Source organism: Acipenser ruthenus, chromosome 6, assembly GCF_902713425.1.
Source record: "Acipenser ruthenus chromosome 6, fAciRut3.2 maternal haplotype, whole genome shotgun sequence".
NCBI classification, from domain to species: domain Eukaryota; kingdom Metazoa; phylum Chordata; class Actinopteri; order Acipenseriformes; family Acipenseridae; genus Acipenser; species Acipenser ruthenus.
In genome coordinates, this window is record NC_081194.1 from 61,702,902 (window position 1) to 61,723,658 (window position 20,757).

The following is a 20,757-nucleotide window of genomic DNA, read 5'->3' on the forward strand; positions in this document are numbered from 1 at the left end:
CCAATAGTCTTTCCTTTCTGTAATATTAGATTTGTTGTGTACCCCTTTTTATTCTTAAATAAACTATTGTTTTATATTTTTGACATGTGTGAATGTCGGTTATTGTCAAGGGAGTTCTACATGATCCAGAACTTAAATATGGTATGACTCATTTCTTACATTTTGACGTCCCTGAGAGGGCTACTACAGACTAATTTATATTTAAATATATTGTATATCTAATTCACTACACTGGTGTGTCATTACATTTAAGTGTTAAATTCACTGCGTGAAATGCAGGATAACCACAAAGCTGTAAGAATGAAGCTCAGGACTGGTCCCCATGGCAGTTATGAATCATCTAACTATCTGAAAGACCTTTAATTGTCTGGACATCATCCTCATACTGAGAATTAACTCGCTCAGACATCTCACGCAGTATCTTTAGCAGTTGTGCTGCAGTGACTTAAAATTTGACAGAATTTAAACAGTTGTGACTGTTTTCTTTCCTGACACTTTAAAGTCTTAAAGCAGCTATTTCCAATGCTGTCAAATAATGTCACATAAACACAGCTGCTGTTTATGGGTGCTGATTACAGATAAGACAGGAAAATGAAAAGCCGTAGTGCATATCTTTTCTTAAAGGGGTAATAACCAAGGCTTTAAAAAGCTTTTACAAATATTATCAAAAGAACTCCCTGCCCTTATCATTTTTATAGACTTTATTTCCACTTTGAATCGGGTAAAGTCCATTTAACCTGTCAAAACAATGTAGATTTACTCTGTGTGGTAGTTTCTCTCCAAGCTAATAATGCCTGCTGCACAGAGTGAATATACTATGTGTAGCAGGATACATGGACTACCCGGTTCAGAGTGAAAATGAAACTATTGTAGTAAAGTTGCAATTCATAAGAAGGTTTTTATGCTAATGAAAGGTAAGGAAATATTTTAAATAAGTGGTTACCCATATAAAAAACTACTAAAGTTTCCTATAATATACAGTAACTACTTTAAGTTTAGAGTTCACTATTTGCAAGAACTGTTTGACTCAGACACAGAAAATACCGTTGGGATACCATTTCAAGATGCACTCTTATAAATGAATAACAAAGTACAAATCTTGTTGAAATCTCTCATAGTTTCCAATGTTTTGCTTAATGAATGGTGGTGAGCAAGTCATTATACATTATAAGTAATGTTCCACATTTTCGTTTTTTATCTAAACAAATTTTCCCTTGGAATTTTATGTTTATTTTACATATATTAAAATAGGGATAAAATTGGTAAAAATTAGTTTTTAATTGAAACATCTGTAAAAATTGGGAGAAAAAAAATCTCAGTATACACTTTACATGAGGAGTATGATCCGTAGAAGTTCTGGTTTATGATTAAGTTTAATGTCCCTGGGATGAATGATGAAGCAGAATTTGTGCAACTCGAGGCCACATTTTCCTGTTACCTTGCAATCGCTGTGCTGACAGAGCTAGTATCTGCAGAAGGTATGAACGTGACATCAGCACAAAACAAGCCAGGTTTATTCACCTTGAAATCCTAAAAAGAAAAGAAAATTGACAGAACAGGACGGTCCAAGCCATCGGGAGACACATTCCATCAATGCGTTCCATAAGTTTACCAAGTACCAGCATCATAATTTTCTGTCAAATATTTACGATTAAGATTGTCGGTGTTAGGCTGTGTTTAGCTGATGGACAGTACTGTCGTACAAAGTCACCAATACATACCCCTCTGCAATAAATAGTGGTTGTCCAGCAAAGCACAGAGCTCTGACAAATTCATTAACACAGTCATTCTATGCTCTTTTATTAAAGTGTGTGTAAAAGCCTTAGAAATGGATTGCTTGTCCCTCAGTTCACTTTCTTGTTTTAGTTAATGTGTTGCTTACTTTCAGTATGTTCTTTTATTCTGTCAGCATGAACATGTACCTCAATGCAGCAGTATTTGCAGCGCTATGCACCCTCTGCCTCATCTGACCCACTTCTGCTATTTGGCTTTTTGTATTACTTCGAAACATTGTTTTCTTTTGAATATTCATAAACTGATTTACGTTTTCTCCCTATTCCTCCTTGTGGCAAAGTGGTGAGTGGATACAGGTGAGTGCAGTGCAGGTACAAATCACACAGACAATTACTAACAGGTGCAAGGGTGTTTATTGATAAATTACTACAATGTCCAGAGCCTTAAGGCAAAACACCTGTAAATAATAATGCTGGAAGTGATTACAGCAGCGTGTATCACTTCGGTTTTGTAAAATCCCACGGGTTTGACCCGCAACCAAAAAGTCCAGTTTTATCACCCACACAAAACACAAAGACACAGACACAGTTCCTACGGTGCGTTATTTAAGTGCTTGTGGTGAAAAGACAGTTCTCAGTGGAAAGTGAAGTGCTGGTGTCCGGGTTTAAAGCTGGCGTGTGGCTGCAGCTCCGGATCGTGTTAGTAATCTTTTAACAAACGAAACAAACAAACAACGTTTACAAGACAGACTAACAGAACACTCACGGTTATAACATGCAGGGACTCCTTTTAGGTTCTTTCCCAACCATTCACAAAAGGAACAGATCACGTCAGCTATGACCCCTATTTATACCCTCGCTCATGACCCCTAGGTTAACGAGCGCATCCGCTCCTCCAATCCTCGGATGCCACACCGTTTACCGTCTGGGTCACTGAGTTTGGATACCGTAGCTTCGCCCCTTTCCTAAATGACCGACCTCCACCTACCCTACGGAATAAATTGTCGTGCCATTTAGTTAAGGGTACTCTGTTCCTTTTACACAGCGCCCTCACAGGTCGAGAGGGAGATCTAACACCAAGAATCATTCTGGATCTGGAGTCACATTCTTCACAAGTTTAGCATGGATAGGGAATTTGAATCCCATCCATGCTGTAAAATAATTAACAATAAAACAATGTGTTTTTACGCACTAAATAATACATTCTAAATAATAATAATTACAAAATAATACAAAATAAGCAAAATACACACAGGGGCAGGGTGTACCCTATCACAAATGCGTTCCTATAATATAAAGAAGATTTATTTAAGGAGGCTACAAGCTGTATTTTGAAGTGAATAATCAAATTTTAAGGGAGGAATCAAATATTTGTACTGTATAAATGTGTATAAAAAAACTAGGAGGATGCCAGACAGAACAATATTTTAACTTCTTACTGCAAGCAAGTTCAGGGATACATTATATGAAGTGTCTCTTACTCCACTATAATTACACTGTAACTGTAAATGTGGTTACATAGTAATTACACAGTGCAAGTGTTGTTTATACTGATGATTTATTTGTATTTTTTAAATTGCTTGATCAATCTGTAACAAAGACATGTTCATTTTATAGCGTGTTTATGTGTTGATTATTATTTTTACCATTACAATTGTTTTATTCCACCTAAATAATTGCTGTTGTCTTTGCCCTTCCTTTAAAATAGTCTGCTATACGTACCCTGTGAAGCAGGCATCATGAACATGAACTTATCCTCAAACTGACATGCAAAAAGCGAGTACAACAACAACAACAACCATCTTTAATTTATATAGTGCCTGTTACAGCCATGGCCGACTCAAGGCAATACAGTCAACTGTCATTTAAGGTAACCATAGCAACATGACATATATTTAAACAGAGCAGTTGGATATCTGTTGTGCACAGAGTGGGAACAGACCTCTGTATTTAAATTGCTGCAAGGTTGAGGTGCTGTATGGTAATTCACTGTGCTGTTTCATTGTTTCAAATGAATCTTAAAATAAAACACAGTTAAGAAAAATGGATGGATCCATTTTTGTAGAGACATCTTAAAAATATGGGCATAATCACACAATAATGAAACCACTGAAAACAGCTGCAGCTGGAAAAAACGACCCCCAACGTTGTGTAGAGTAGCTGTAATTAATGTCCCCACTGAAATTGTGTTTTTGTATTTACAAGCTCACAGTTGCCACAGTTGAAACTTAATTTTGGAATTCAGCTTTAAGACTGTGTGACGGGGAGCTCCGCCCCTTTGTATAAACGTGCACTATATTATTTGTATTATTGCTATCATTTTCATTATAATTCTGGCTGTTTTATTTTGATAACTATCTGTATTGGCTTTATTATTGTGATTTGTTGTTATTATTGTTATGATTTGAGTATGTGTATTTAAGTAAATATGATGAACTGCATTATTTTGGGTTAGTTGGCAAGGATGGGGTTAACTCCCCATCATAAGTGAACGATTGTGGAATGTGACATATAACCTAAGCAGAGAATTATACAAAACATACTTAATAGTATACTGAGCATCAAAAGAAACTTATCACTTATATTTGAGCATCAAAAGAAACTTATCTCTTATATTTGGATAAAATTCACTAGATGTGATCGAAAAATGACAAACTCTGTTTTAGAGCAGGTGCAGTGACTTTTTATTGTGCTGATTAACAACTGACATCATGAAGACGCTTCAAAATGAAATTGCTGGCTGTGAGCACCCAAGACGGCAATCCACAGTACGCTGCCCTAGTCAAGCCTCCAACATGCTGATTGTACAAAGGCGCTGCTGTCTTGACAGACATGGCATATTGTTTTTTTTCTGTGATTTTCTTTATTGCTTTTATTCAAGCTTGCAATTTAACAGCTGAAATCACTCCATATCCAGTGTCCAATCAACTGTCTCATTAATTAGGTGATTAAGTGCATATGCTTCAGTCATAATCACTCAAGTGTGTCATGGTCAAGATGAATGATCGAGTGATTAAAAAGAAACCAAAAACATTTCGTCAATGTCCATTATATACCTTATACCTTAAACATAAAAAAATCACAATTGTGCTTGTGTGAAATTCAACACTTGCTTAATCAAGCTAAAATAAATTTGAGTCGGCCCACTTAAAACAACATCACGCAGTAATGTTCTATAGGCTTGATGTTCAATATGCATACATACTTTCTACAGATATTGTTTAGATGCTGTTGGCAAACCATTTAGAAATGTGGTGGACAGTGATGGTCCTGATTTAAGGATGGCCCATTTGCAATACAAACAATTTACATTTCTTGAGTGCCTGTGTGATGAATTCCCAACTCAAAATGTCTCTACTAGTTGGGGGGAAAACTCACCACAACAAAGAACATTTTTGCAAGCAGACATCTGCTTATTTTCTCAGTGGTAAAGAGTTGCTTACATTTTTCAAGAACAGATGTAGTTCGGTTTTAACCGATAATAATTAAAAAAAAACACCCCTGAAGAAATATTTACAAAATTAGTTTTTTTAACCGATAAACCTGGGTTTTGGCAATATATTCTAAATAATGTCAATCATGCACTCTCTTCCTACATAAAGAAATCGGCTTTCAGAAGGCAGGCAGCGTGCAAAGACATTGACCATTCATCAATTCTGTGGAACTACATAATACTCCACAAACGTCAATGCGTCATTTGCAAAGCAACAGGTTTAATGACCACGAACCCAAACAAACCCCACAACATGGCGTCGCCACTTAGTTTTTGTTTTATTCAGTGATGAACCGAAAAAAGTTATTATAAATATAAAACTGCTTCTGCTGATGCATATTAAAGTTATTCTTGTGAACAACGACTGCCTAATTATTATTATTATTATTATTATTATTATTATTATTATTATTATTATTATTATTATTATTATTATTATTGCTACAGAAATATCAAACCTTAATCAGAGTACCATGAAGCATGTTTACTCTTAGGAAAACATGTAAATAACTTATTGTACGCTGAGATTAATTACTGCAGTATGCTATAGTCATACGATGGGGTGGGCAGAAAAAAAAAAAAAAACATTCACTGTAGTGTGGTAGATATGCGGGCAGTAATAGGCGTAAAATGAAATCTGTTACTTCTCACATTTCTCGGGTTCAAAATGCATCCAGAGTTCTACATTGCCACAATCCTAATGTGGACATCCTCACTTCACCACATGTAAGTTAACCTTTGTATAAGTATTAGTGAAACGTAAATGCAATTTATCATAGAAACTGAAAAATTATGAGTTTGAGTGGTTTATTTTTAATAACCAAAAATAAATGATTTTGCCAAATAATAATAAAAACCGCCCAAACCCCCCCTCCCCTCTGAAATTAACAAAAAATTTAAACCGAAAAATTCAAGCTCTGATTATAAATCACTTCTGAGAAATTCACGCTCCGATCATAAATCATTTCTGAGAAATCAAACAGTCATCATAAAGGGTTTGTCAAACTTCCAGTCAATCTTATCCTCTGTGTACCGATGTACAGAACAAACAGCTCAGTTCTAGTTATTTGTATTTTAAGTTCCTGTATTGTGAATTATAATAAGTTAGTACGTTATGTGTAGGGTGTAGATGTAATTTCTGACAGTTGGAGCTGCACGAGTTACATCACTTAAAAAATAAGAGGCACTCTACACACAACTTATTATCTTATAGTATTTTACAGGGTTTTACTTCCTGACTGCAGGATTATTATGCCTTTATTACAAAAGCATATCAAAGCAATGTTATCTGATTAAAAGATTGAGCCACGTTTGCAATAGATTCATGTAATGTAGATTCATTATACAGTTTGGTCCACAATGTCGCAACAGTTGGGGGAGTATCACAAGCTGAAACAGGAGCTCACACTTTAATGAAAGACATCTTAGACAACAACACCACAGTAATTTTACATGAATATCAGGTATCTCATCCTCAAGGAATAATGTCAATTTTAACACCTGTAAAATTGGATCAAATTAAATTGATACTCATAACTCTTAAACAAATGTGTCATACTGTGGTTCCTCTACATCCCTTTTGCTAAGGACATACATACCCGGGGGGGTTAAGTCTGGAGTCAAGCCCAGCTTGTTTTCTTTGACACTTCAGTATGAGTAACATTTAGAAATGTCAAAGGTACTTGGCCGACTCACCCACAACTACACTAATACGACACATTTTCAATAATTTTACTAATTATAACTGTTTTTCTGAGAGCAGCAAGAGAAACGACATAACAATGCTCTAAGGAGCCAAAATAGAACTTGTTCCCATTGTCTCGTCTGTCCCATTGTCTCGTCTGTCTAATACTTTGTGAATGAGGAAGAATTGCACTGTGTGATAAGATGCATATCAGGATGTCAGAGTTTAGGTTTAAGCATAAGCCTTGACCCAAATATCGAACAAAAGATTATGACTTGTATTTACATAGGTAGGAAACAAACAAACAGGACCCTATTCTGGTCCAAACGCACTGACGGATTTTGTGAGAGGAATAAAACTCTTGTAATGGTAAAAACTAGCAGGAAACAGCAATTATTATTATTATTATTATTATTATTATTATTATTATTATTATTATTATTATTATTATTATTAGTAGTAGTAGTAGTAGTAGTAGTATTATTATCAATTTTACCATTTGGGTTAGGCTCTGGCTCACCGCAACCCTCTATATACGATACAGCCTTTGAAAAATATTCTTTGAAATCCTCTGCTTACTTCTACTACTTTCATATTTCTTAAAAACCAAAAATTGGTAACTAATAGAAAAACTTTTATTTCGGGGTCTGAGGCAGAAGTTTCTGCTTCAAGTAATTAAATTAACTACTTTCAGTAACATTGTAAGGTGGTGTTTGAATTAGGCGAGGTAGTCTGTGATTAGTACCAGTTGAGTGTGGTTAAATTGAATAGAAGTTGATTAGCTATTTGTTTTGTTTCCACACAGTTTAGTTTTCTTTCCACCCAGTTGTTATATTAATCAGGCAGGCTATTTCCGCGCCAGCTAACCGAAGAGCCTCAACAAAAGAGCCGGGAGTCTAGCTGTGGGAGTCCAGCGAGGGGAGGCCTGGGCCGAGACGCTGCTCGAATAGATCCGAACCTAACAGCGCTCTGGAAGATGCCATCTACTAGTCAGGTCGGTACCCTCCACCCCACCGCTCCCACTGTATCTATTTGTCTAGCCTGTCCTGCTATGACTGTCTCTCACATCCCTGTTCTGTCCTCTCGCCCTCGTCCTCTGCCCTCTCTCCGCCGCTGCTCCTCCAACCCATCTAACCTCATCCCTCTGCCTCTCCCCCCCTCCCGCACACTCTCTGGTGCACTCTGGAACTGTCACTCTTCTGCTAACAAACCTGATTTCACTGGGACTGGTCTTCTCCTCTCTCCCTCCTTATTCTTTTCTGTCCCCTCCGACTTCTCCTCACTCTCTGTTAATACCTTTGAATTTCATGCCGTCCAACTAACCTCTCCCTGTCAACTCCTGCTAATTGTACTGTACCGTCCCCCTGGACCTCTCGCTCACTTTCTCAATGAAGTCGACTATCTACTCTCCTCCCTCCCCTCTCTGTCTACCCCAACTGTCCTGTAAAGTGACTTCAATATCCATCTCTCAAACCCCAGCCACTCTGCCAGATTCCTCCCTCTCCTTCACTCCTTTAACTTCTGTCTCTCTCCATCCCCTCCTACCCACAAAGCTGGCCATCAACTGGACCTCACCTTCTCCAGGGCCTGCTGCCCCTCCACCCTCTCTGTCACCCCCCTGGACACCTCTGATCACTATTTCATCTCTTTTTCTCTGTCTCTCCCCTCTCTCCCTGCTCCTCCTACCCCCACTGTCACCTCTCGCCGTAACCTCCGCTCTCTCTCCCCCTCTGTCCTTGCCTCCACTGCTCTCTCACCTCCCTCCTATCGACCCCTTCTCACAACTCTCTGTAGACTCTGCTACCTCCACCCTCTTCTCCTCCCTCACCTCCTCCCTCGACTCCCTCTGTCCCCTCCCCTCCCCAACCCTGGCTCTCCTCTGCACTCCGCTCAGCAAGAATCACACTGCGATCTGCTGAAAAGAAATGGAAGAAAACCATACTCCCTGCTGCCCTAGACCTCTACCACACTCTCCTCTCCTCCTTCTCCTATACTCTCTCCTCTGCTAAATGTACTTATTTCCAATCTGTAATCTAAGCCTCCACTAACAACCCACGTAAACTATTCTCTACCTTCTCCTCCCTCCTAAACCCTCCCCCCCTCCTTCTCCCTCCTCTATCTCCTCTTCTCTTCTAAAATCTCAGATATCCGCAAACTCTTTAACACCTCTCCCTCCCCCGCACCCCCTCCTGCTCCAACCCCTTCACCCACTGCATCCCCTACTAACTCACCCTCCTTCTCCACCTTCTCAGACTCTGACCTCGCCTACCTGCTCCAGGGTCACAAACCCACCACGTGTGCCCTGGACCCCCTCCCCACTCACCTCTTTCAAGCTGCTGCTCCTGCTCTACTTCCCTTCATCTCCTCCCTTCAACACCTCTCTCCTTTCTGGTCTCTTTCCCTCTGCCTTCAAACAAGCATCTATCACTCCCGTCCTCAAAAAACCTACCCTCGACCCCACCTCCCTCCAGCCACCGTCCTGTCTCCCTCCTACCCTTCCTCTCCAAAACCCTTGAGCGGGCTGTACACCGCCAGCTCTCTGCTTTCCTGTCCAACCACTCTCTGCTCGACCCTCTCCAATCTGGCTTCCGCTCTGCTCGCTCCACTGAAACCGCCCTCCTGTCTGTCACCAACTCACTTAACTCTGCCTTTGACACTGTCGATCACTCTATTCTACTATCCTCTCTCGCTGACCTGGGAATCTCTGGCACTGCTCTGGCCTGGTTCTCCTACCTCTCCAACCGCACTTACCAGGTAACCTTGGGTCCTCTCCTGTTCTCTCTCTACACCCGCTCCCTGGGCCCCCTCATCACATCATATGGTTTCTCATACCATTTCTATGCTAATGATGCTCAGATTTTCCTCTCCTTCCCCACCTCTGACTCCACCATCTCCTCCCGTATCTCTACCTGTCTGTCTGCTATTTCCTCCTGGATGCACTTGCATCACCTCAAACTCAACCTCTCTAAATTAGACCTCCTTTTCTTTCCCTCCTCTTCCTCCCCCTCCTCTGATCCGTCTATCTCTGTTCCTCTGGAATCTACCATACTCTCTCCCTCCTCCTCAGCTATGAACCTCGGAGTCACCCTGGACCCCTGCCTGTCTTATTCCCAGCACATCTCCACTCTGGCACACACCTGCCGATTCTTTCTGAGCAACATACGAAGAATCTGAACCTTCCTCACCAACTACGCTACCCAGCTCCTGGTCCAGGTCAGTAGAATATAAAGGAGAGCTAGAGGGAAACCTAGCCTGCCCCAATGTGTGAATGAGAGTGCACGCTGGGACTGGGAGATGTGCACTGGGACGAAAAGTTATGAACAAGAGCAGGCCATTTGCCCCATCAATGCTCATCTAGTTGCTGATTGACCCCCAAACTTGATTGACCCCAACTGTATTCTCTGGTCCTGGTCTCTTTGCTGTGCTGCAATTAAAATACTGGCTGACTTTGTCAACTACTGTACATGAGTTAAAATAAATTCAGCTATATCTCCCTTAACCCTCTGGCCTTTTGTTGAGCAGGGACCATAACTGAACACCAGTGATTTATACAACCTTGTCATACCTTGTAAAATAATAACATTTTTAATATATTGTAGCAATCTCGGTTAACGCAGGCAGGTGCATCACACAGGGCGAAGCAATCCACACACAGGCGGATGTCGGGCGCGAACCCGGGACCTCATGCACTTAAGCATAGTGCCGATACCGCTGTACAAAAGAGCCGGCTCTTTTGCAAGGAGCGTATATCAGGCTTATGTCTTCGTGTGTGATTATGTCACCTACCAGCCCTGCTGCTGCCTTCCCCCGTGTACGCTACAATATATTTATTATTATTATTATTATTATTATTATTATTATTATTATTATTATTATTATTATTATTATTTATTTCTTAGCAGACGCCCTTATCCAGGGCAACTTACAATCGTAAGCAAATACATTTCAAGTGTTACAACACAAGTAATACAATACTATGTTTGAATGAATTATGATATGTATGAATGTGCTTGTTTTGTTTCCTTTTTTATTTTCAAAGGGTTGGCTAAAATATAAACTATGTGGGCTGAACATTCAGCAATATAACTACTCAGGAAACAAAAAAACACTCTTAGAATGCAGGCAGTAACCACAAAGAAAAAAGACACTTGAATGTTCATAAATAGATTAGTTTACCTCTCTGTCAGAAAACACAATTACCACATACCACTAGCAAGTAACCAATGTTCAGGAGACTTAAAACCCTTTGCATTCAAGTTCAATAATTATGTGTTTATTTAGGCGTTTAGTTACTGAGAACTATATCACAAAGCAATTACCAAGTAATTATTTGCCAAATAACAAGAAATTCATATCATTTATAAAGGAGAGCTAACCAAGATTTAATTTGTCAGCACCACCAATACTATCACAGGTCCTCGTTTTAATCTGTTGAGGATATTTTGGTTCTTTGCTTATATTGTATAATTTACTTTAATTTGGCTTTTACAGATATCTTAAAGATAGAGGAAAAGATGGTGCTTTTTCCCAACTTGGCGTTTCATTTTCTAAATGTAAGCATGTGCAGCTCAATAGAGAAAAAAACATTCAACCTCATGGCATCACCACAGATAATTTAAGACATGAATGTACGTCAAAATTAAACCTGTAATGTACAAAACTCAAACATAATATAAAACTGAATTTACTTTACTGTAATGCATATCTATATATAAAGGGCCTGCTTTGTTACTTCCTACCACATTTCACACGTCATAGAAACCACATTTCCCCTCTCATCTCTAAACTCATGAAATTAGAGTGTTAACCATTATCTCACTCAACAATTTGTATCCAGATTCTTGATACATTTAAACACAAGCCTGACAACAGTCACTTTATCACATTTGCTCATTATTGCTCTAGGACTCAAATTGTGAGGTTAATTGCTCCAGTGTACTTTCTTTAACTCATCCCAGTTGAAATGAATGACTGCTTATGTTCCCATTGTAGAGCAATACATTATTTTCAGGCTAAAAAGATTAACGATTTCTGTTTTTCTCATTACAAATTCTAATAAATCTTGTTTTGCTACAAGCAGCACTCAGTAGTAAATGGCTGTGACAGACAGCTCATAGTAGTGTATGCAAAATTAATATTTAAACCTGATGATGATCCTTTAGGTAGCTGGTTAACAGGCAAAATCTAAAAGTACTTAATTAAAGCTAACAAAAAATCCATAAATCCGATTTGTTTTACACTTTTATGGGCAACATAGGTCTCAGATATGCAGTTTTGCAAGAAGCACATGTTACGGGAAACATATATCTTCATTTTGCAATGGAGTAGTGGTTAGGGCTCTGGACTCTTGACCGGAGGGTCGTGGGTTCAATCCCAGGTGGGAGACACTGCTGCTGTACCCTTGAGCAAGGTACTTTTCCTAGATTGCTCCAGTAAAAACCCAACTGTATAAATGGGTAATTGTATGTAAAAAATAATGTGATATCTGTATAATGTGAAATAATGTATAATGTGTATAATGTGAAATAATGTGGTATCTTGTAACAATTGTAAGTCGCCCTGGATAAGGACATCTGTTAATAAATAATAATAATAATAATAATAATAATAATAATAATAATAATAATAATAATAATAATAATAATAATAAATTTAAAACATGATATTTGGTACTACTTAAAGAAAGTTATCTGTTAAATAAAGTTATCTGTTTCTGTTTCTTATTGTCAGGATATCTGTTACACTTGTACTTCCTGGGTCATTTTATCTTAGCAGTGTCATTAGGGTCTAAGCATGTTACTAGCTAAGGGAAGCAGCTGGTTCGTTTATACCAGAAAGGAATCCATTAAGGGGTGGGGAAAATGCTAATTTAAAAGCTTGCAAACATAGATTTATTTAATCAAGTGTACTATCATATATCATGTTTTTTTTTTTAAATGCATGTTTACTATAATGTGTGTTTCTTTCAAAACTGCACATTTGGGACTGTGACAGGATGGCTTGTGATGACGTCAGACCAGAAACACAGACTCAGGAAGTAGCTGGTGAAACTGAGCACCGGCGCTCAGGTATTTTATTAAATAAACAAAACAAACAAAACACCAAACACTAAACAAAAAGGCACAAGGGCCAAACAAATAAACAAATAAGTATCATGCTGGTGTAAACCAGCACGCTTAGCAGTTGTTTTTAATAGTTGTTTTAAGCTCTCCTTGCTCGCTCTCGCTCTCCCGTACTCTCCTCTGTACACCCTCCCTGAGGGTAGAGAGCTGCAGGTTTATATACAGTGACCGTCTCCCGATTAGCAACAATTAATCAATGAATCAACTCGGGAGATGGTCACTGTCTGCATGAGTTTAGCAAGGATGCATGACTGTCAGCTAGTTAAATAATCAGTAGCTGATCAGTCACGCAGCCTCACAAGGTTTTTAAAATCTAAAACAATAACAAATATGCAGCGCTTTTATCTGCGCCGCAAACAATAATCCAAATAATAACAAAACAGTGCACATAGAGAGAGAGAGAGAGAGAGAGAGAGAGAGAGAGGGGGGGGGGGGGGGGGGGGGCGGGACACTCCGCCACAGAGACCAACAGTATTTAAGGAACGGAAGTGCACATCAGGTAGCTTTTATGGCATTTTGTTAGCTATAATCACTTTAAAGTGTAAAGAGTTTAACAGGCAGAACATTTTTTCTTACTTTTGTTTTTTACATCAACCACTAATTGACTGGAAATTAAGTCAACCAATAAAGTAACTTGGCGACCACATTTCCAATCCCTTAGTGGTTGACTATTCAACAGGTTTGTGCAGCTATACTTTTACCCTCAACATTGCAATCTAGAAGGAATGAGAGTCTTTGCTCATGATTATTATCCAGTATTTAATCGTAGCGATATACCCCCCTTATTGCGTATATAGTTAAAAGAGATAAAAGAGTGTGAATGCTGCAGAAGGATTCTGGGCAGTTCTTTCAGCAGCTTTCAGTTATTTACAAAAGGGGCTGACACGTTTCATTCCATTTCCTAGGTGTATTTGAACTATTTCTGTGCTAAAAGGTGGTATTACTTTGGGAGTAATCAGTAGAAATTGCTGGCTATCAAAGGCTATTTCAGCTACAGTTCACATCCCATCAATCACATTACTCAGACTACTGCAATAACTTGGCTGGCTCTTTCTCCTGCTTAGAGTAACTAATAAGTCTTGGAGAGTGTTGGAGCTGAATAGTGATTGTTTATCCAAGCTAGCATCCAGTCATTGTTTTTGTATTATATCAGGATTGGTTGGCTTCCTAATATCAGATGGACTACATGCACTGTACCTACTGATCAAACACACTTAATTTATTGTGCACTAATCGTTTCCATATGTTGTTTTTTCTCTCTCTCACACAGCGCAAGTATGATGTGCACTATAAAATAGTGCAACTTAAATGATAAGAATTTTTGTTTAGTTTTTTTTTTGTGTTTCTTTTTTACGTATTTGACATTATTTAAGGGCACTTCTTTAAAAGTCAGTCAAGCATTGGAGGATTGAAGGAATGGGATGGGACACAAAGCTCAAGAGTGAACATGGTACTGCAGCTCAAAATGAGCCAGGCGCTCTGAGTGGAGCGGCAGCACATTGAGGACAGAGCTACTCTATAGAGTTGTACCTTCACAAATGTTTAATTAGAAGTGAATAGCATAACAGAACAGGGATAAGGGGGCAGAGAAAAAAGAAAACACACAGGTTGATTTGAAATTGATTTGAAAACTGCATCAGTAAATGCAACTGCCTGGCCACTTTATTAGGAAGTGCACCAAATATCTGCTGAGGCCACCATTTGCACTGATCACAACCTTGACACAACATGGCATTGACTGGCAATATGTTCAAACCTAATATTTAACTGGTGCAGAGAGGAAGCAGAGGATCATGATGATGAACACCTCTTTCAGGTTCATCCCAAACATCCCTGAATGGATTAAGATCCAGGGATTGTGGTGGCCATGGAAGATGCCTGAAGTCTCTGCAATCTGCATTATTATCTTTAAAGTAGCCATTGCCATCAGGGTACAAGTGCAACATTGTTGGATGGACTTGATCAGCAACAATGCCCAATTAAACTAAAACATTCATTCAGCTTTCCAGACTAATCAAGGGACCCAGAGTACAGTATAACAAGACAAAATGCCCCAAAGTGGCCAGCCACAATATATTTATGCATTTACAAAAAGGTTGTTTTGGATCACCAATTAAAGCATAAACTATCACTCACTTTCTTCTATGCTTTTTTTATAGGATCAAAATGCAAAGACATTTTTAACAGCAAAGCATTAATAATAAACATCTGTGCGCAAAAATTAACTGCATTGTAATTATATTTTAAAAGCTCTTTTACAAAGAGTGTGGGAAACAGATTGTAAAACCAGCTCTATTTTATTAAAGTAGTGTTTGTTCTCTTTTAACATGTAGGAGGAACAGAGCAAAGGGCATACAAGTGGTGGCAGTGGTGTAGAAACCGATACTTAAAAGACAGTAAATGGATAGTAATGTTAATGAATAGCACAAAGCGTGTATTGTTTCATACATTGCTGGTAAGTAAACCAGCATAATTGCCTTTGTCTAGTCCCATATTGTCTCGCTTTTGTTTCATAGACCTGTAAGCTTATCGGTATCCATACGGAGAGAAACCTCAGCATGCCTTGCCTTATAAAAGTTGACCTGGTCCATGGTACGTTTCCATGGTACGTTTCCATAGAGATTTGCTCCCTTGCCATGTTTACTTAGCCTAGAACAAAGATGTATTGTGGAGGCGGGACTTGACTAAAATCTTTAAAAACTTAAAAGGAGTTGACCAAGTAACCCTAGCCAATACTTCAAACGCAGCACAGAAACCAGGACCAGAAGACACACAAGGCTTGGTCATGTTGTTGATGTGTGATCATTGGCATCCTTTAACCCTTAGAAATGCTTCCCATAGTAAAATTATTATTTGTTTATTTAGCAGACGCCTTTATCCAAGGCGACTTACAGAGACTAGGGTGTGTGAACAATGCATCAGCTGCAGAGTCACTTACAATTACGTCTCACCCGAAAGACAGAGCACAAGGAGGTTAAGTGACTTGCTCAGGGTCACACAATGAGTCAGTGGCTGAGGTGGGATTTGAACCGGGGACCTCCTGGTTACAAGCCCTTTTCTTTAACCACTGGACCACACAGCCTCTTAAGTAAAAGCTTATCAAATTGTAATAAAGCATAGCAAAGCAATAAAAAGCATGGGTTGACCTAATGTTCTTATGTAAAATGGGGCCAGATGCAGAACAGGCCACAAATGACAGGTGAGGCCTATGAAAATACAATACACACTGGGAACCAGCTGGGCTGACATGGGTGAACCAGACAGGCACAATGTATAGAAAACATTCCCCTTCAAACAGATCTGTCCAGGAACCAAACTGCACACCCTTTTCCCTAAGGGCACCACAGAGGTCCACCAAAATATCTGAACAGTTACTGTATAGTCCTGCCAATCATTGCACATGGTGGCTTTGACTAGGCATAGGCTGATTGTTCCCATACAATGGGCTTAGGGGGAAATATAAGCATGTGAATTTCAGGTATCTCAGTCATTTCATTTAGTTTGGGTCGGCAACCCTCAGTATCCAATTCTGTTACCACTCTTGAGGGACTCATGAGCAGTACCTGGTAAACCAGTCTATACAACCAGCTCTCTATTGTTCTCCATTGTATAACTTGCAACAGGGAGATTCATCTATTACATACTACAGATTACGTGTCAGATAAGCCATTAGCAAAATAAAATAGATCAGTCAAGTGTGGAACTTCCCACGTGCACGAAAAAGTGTGTGCTAGATTTCACATGTGTTTCCATTTTTTTGTCCAACCTCTGCAGCTCTGAGATGATATCACTTATAATGATTCATTTTTATTTAAGTGGTAGGCAATTTAATGTGCATGCATTATTTTAACTGCATTTAAAAAAAATGCAAATGCAGTCTGTCTGCTAATCTCACATACATTAAAGTAAATTGGGATAAGCTGGTTTGATAGGTTTAATGACTGCAGTGACGCAAGGATTTGTGCTCCATGATAGTATGTTCTGAGACACATGCGGCTTACTGTTATTCTTCTTAAAGATAAATCAGTGCTGGATAAACTTTATGACCAGTGGCTTCCTTTACTTACTTATTCCTGACCATCTGGTTTTCAAGGTGTATTTTATTCTTCCTATCATGTTCTGGTTTTCTTAGAAAAGACTAATAAAATGTTTTTGAAATATGTTTTAGATGCTGAATGAGTACGAAGCAACTCCGGTCCTGGAGGGCCATACTACTACAAGTTTAACATACATCAATGAATAAGCCCCCTAGGACCATATCGTGGTTTAATAGGTTCAACTTAATAAATGAGGGCATGACTGGAAGTGCCAAAGTTTCCTTTACCTCTGTTGCCAAAAACTGGATGCTGACATATATACTTGTATATAAATATTGACTGGACGCGAGGCTTAGTGAGGCTTGTAAGGGTTGAAGAAGTGACAGACGATGGGTTAATGCCACTCAGTCAGGGGCTCTCAAGACTTCTTATTTCACATGTGACCTGAGCTGGATTTAAACTCAGTTGAAAGGCATGAAAAGCTAGCCCCCATTAAGAATGTACTTTTAGTGGTAATACTACAAACAGTTGGTGTTGCAAGACCCCACATAAAAATTGAGAAACCTCCTTTAATAGAAATGGTTTAATTTGCCCAATCATCTGCTTGTGTATACACTGAGATACCAACCAACATTATATTTTTCAAAATGTGTTTTTAGTTACAGTAGTGGCATAATTTGGAAAGCCTAGTCAAGTAGACAGACATTTCGGCAAATGCCTTCTTAATGTACTAATCGGTGTGCAGAGATGAAGGCCCTGGCCCAGTCTCACTTGTAAATGTGCTTATATTCTTTCAAGTGTTGGGCATTTATTTGGATTTTGCAGGCTACAAGGGCTTATAACTGACAATGTTGCACTTTTAAAGCAGGCAAAGCTAGGTACCTGCACTAGTTTTCCACACCCCATATTAGTCTGGTTACTTGACCATATTCTATATGGGGGCAGCAGTGTGGAGTAGTGGTTAGGGCTCTGGACTCTTGACCGGAGGGTTGTGGGTTCAATCCCCAGTGGGGGACACTGCTGTTGTACCCTTGAGCAAGGTACTTTACCTAGATTGCTCCAGTAAAAACCCAACTGTATAAATGGGTAATTGTATGTAAAAGTAATGTGATATCTGTATAATGTATAATGTGATATCTTGTAACAACTGTAAGTCGCCCTGGATAAGGGTGTCTGCTAAGAAATAAATAATAATAATTCTGTACTGCAAAAAAGCAGCTCAACATGGTTTACAAAATACCTTCAAGAATGTGTGTTAAGGAATGCCCTCACTGTTGGATGAGTTAGATGTTAGAAATGTAGCCAAATATAAAAGTGTGAATGACGTACAGATATAATACATGTTAAGAGGAGAAAGAAACAACACAAATGGCCAAATATACTGTATTTACCCATGCTTACGGAAAGATTAGCAACACCTAATCAAATTATTCTAAGGATGCAAACAGCAAGCGCTGCCAAAAGTGACTTAAAGATGTAACCTGAGGTGAACTTTAAATGTAGCCCATAGTGCAATTTCACTAAGGCAGGTTGCTCTTGCAATTTTACTTTTGTTGCAGAAAAAGGCCGGTTTAGACTAACCTGCACAGAAAAGCAATGTGTGTTGCATTCATTAATATATATATATATATATATATATATATATGTATATATATATATATATATATATATATATATATATATATATACAGACGTGCTCAAATTTGTTGGTACCCCTCCACAAAAAACGAAGAATGCACAATTTTCTCTGAAATAACTTGAAACTGACAAAAGTAATTGGCATCCACCATTGTTTATTCCATATTTAATAGAAATCAGACTTTGCTTTTGATTTTTTATTCAACATAATATTGTAAATAATAAAACAAATGAAAATGGCATGGACAAAAATGATAGGACCGCTAACCTAATATTTTGTTGCACAACCTTTAGAGGCAATCACTGCAATCAAACGTTTTCTGTAGCTCTCAATGAGACTTCTGCACCTGTTAACAGGTAGTTTGGCCCACTCTTCCTGAGCAAACTGCTCCAGCTGTCTCAGGTTTGATGGGTGCCTTCTCCAGACTGCAAGTTTCAGCTCTTTCCATAGATGTTCGATAGGATTCAGATCAGGACTCATAGAAGGCCACTTCAGAATAGTCCAATGTTTTGTTCTTATCCATTCTTGGGTGCTTTTAGCTGTGTGTTTTGGGTCATTATCCTGTTGGAGGACCCATGACCTGCGACTGAGACAGAGCTTTCTGACACTTGGCAGTACGTTTCGCTCCAGAATGCCTTGATAGTCTTGAGATTTCATTGTGCCCTGCACAGATTCAAGGCACCCTGTGCCAGGCGCAGCAAAGCAGCCCCAAAACATCACCGAGCCTCCTCCATGTTTCACTGTAGGTATGGTGTTGTTTTCTTTGAAAGCTTCATTTTTTCGTCTGTGAACATAGAGCTGATGTGACTTGCCAAAAAGCTCCAGTTTTGACTCATCTGTCCAAAGGGCATTCTCCCAGAAGGATTGTGGCTTGTCAATATGCATTTTAGCAAATTCCAGTCTGGCTTTTTTATGTTTTTCTGTCAGAAGTGGAGTCCTCCTGGGTCTTCTTCCATGGAGCCCACTTTCGCTCAAAAAGCGATGGATGGTGCGATCAGAAACTGACGTACCTTCACCTTGGAGTTCAGCTTGTATCTCTTTGGCAGTTATCCTTGGTTCTTTTTCTACCATTCGCACTATCCTTCTGTTCAATCTGGGGTCGATTTTCCTCTTGCGGCCGCGCCCAGGGAGGTTGGCTACAGTTCCATGGACCTTAAACTTCTTAATAATATTTGCAACTGTTGTCACAGGAACATCAAGCTGCTTGGAGATGGTCTTGTAGCCTTTACCTTTACCATGCGTGTCTATTATTTTCTTTCTGATCTCCTCAGACAACTCTCTCCTTTGCTTTCTCTGGTCCATGTTCAGTGTGGTGCACACAATGATACCAAACAGCACAGTGACTACTTTTCTCCATTTAAATAGGCTGAATGACTGATTACAAGATTGGAGACATGTGTGATACTAATTAAAGAAACTAATTAGTTTGAAATATCACTATAATCCAATTATTTATTATCTTTTCTAAGGGGTACCAACAAATGTGTCCAGGCCATTTTAGAATATCTTTGTAGAATAAGCAATAATTCATCTCTTTTCACAGCTTCTTTGCTTTATTCTATGACATACCAAAGGCATGCAAGTATACATGATAAAATAGCTTTTAATTTCATCACTTTTCAGGAGGAATGAAGCATTATTTCAATGAGCTGTAAGGGTACCAACAAATTTGAGCATGTCTGTATATATATATATATATATGCATACAAAAATCTCCTCCAGTTGCCAGCCTCAGCAAAGGGAAAGAAAAGACAGCAACTCCCGTTAAAATCAAGTCCATATCCACACAGAGTTCTCAATAAAAGCAATAATCTTTATTTTAGGTTTTCAAGATATGAAGATATAACAGCAAACATAGCTAACACATTTCAACCCATAGGTCTTCTTCAGAGCATAGAAAAGAAAGGTGAGTACCTAACCCTTAAATAGTCATTATTCATTTCAGTTGAACACTTTTATTGAGAACTCTGTGTGGATATGGACTGTCTATCTCTTGTTTTCGTTTAGTAATTATTCGGATTTCGTATTTTTGATCAAAGCCTACATTCT

The 20,757-nt window shown here is 38.8% G+C and overlaps 1 protein-coding gene across 1 annotated transcript in view; it reads left to right on the top strand.

The window, feature by feature from the left end:
• The first annotated feature begins 7,750 nt into the window (after positions 1-7,750).
• Positions 7,751-20,757, top strand: part of LOC117410397 (terminal nucleotidyltransferase 5A) — a 29,016-nt gene continuing 16,009 nt past the window's right edge. The window contains exons 1-2 of the mRNA XM_059025632.1: positions 7,751-7,904; positions 9,978-10,123. The gene's annotated coding sequence lies outside the window, so the exon portion shown is untranslated. The remainder of the gene's footprint in view (positions 7,905-9,977; positions 10,124-20,757) is intronic.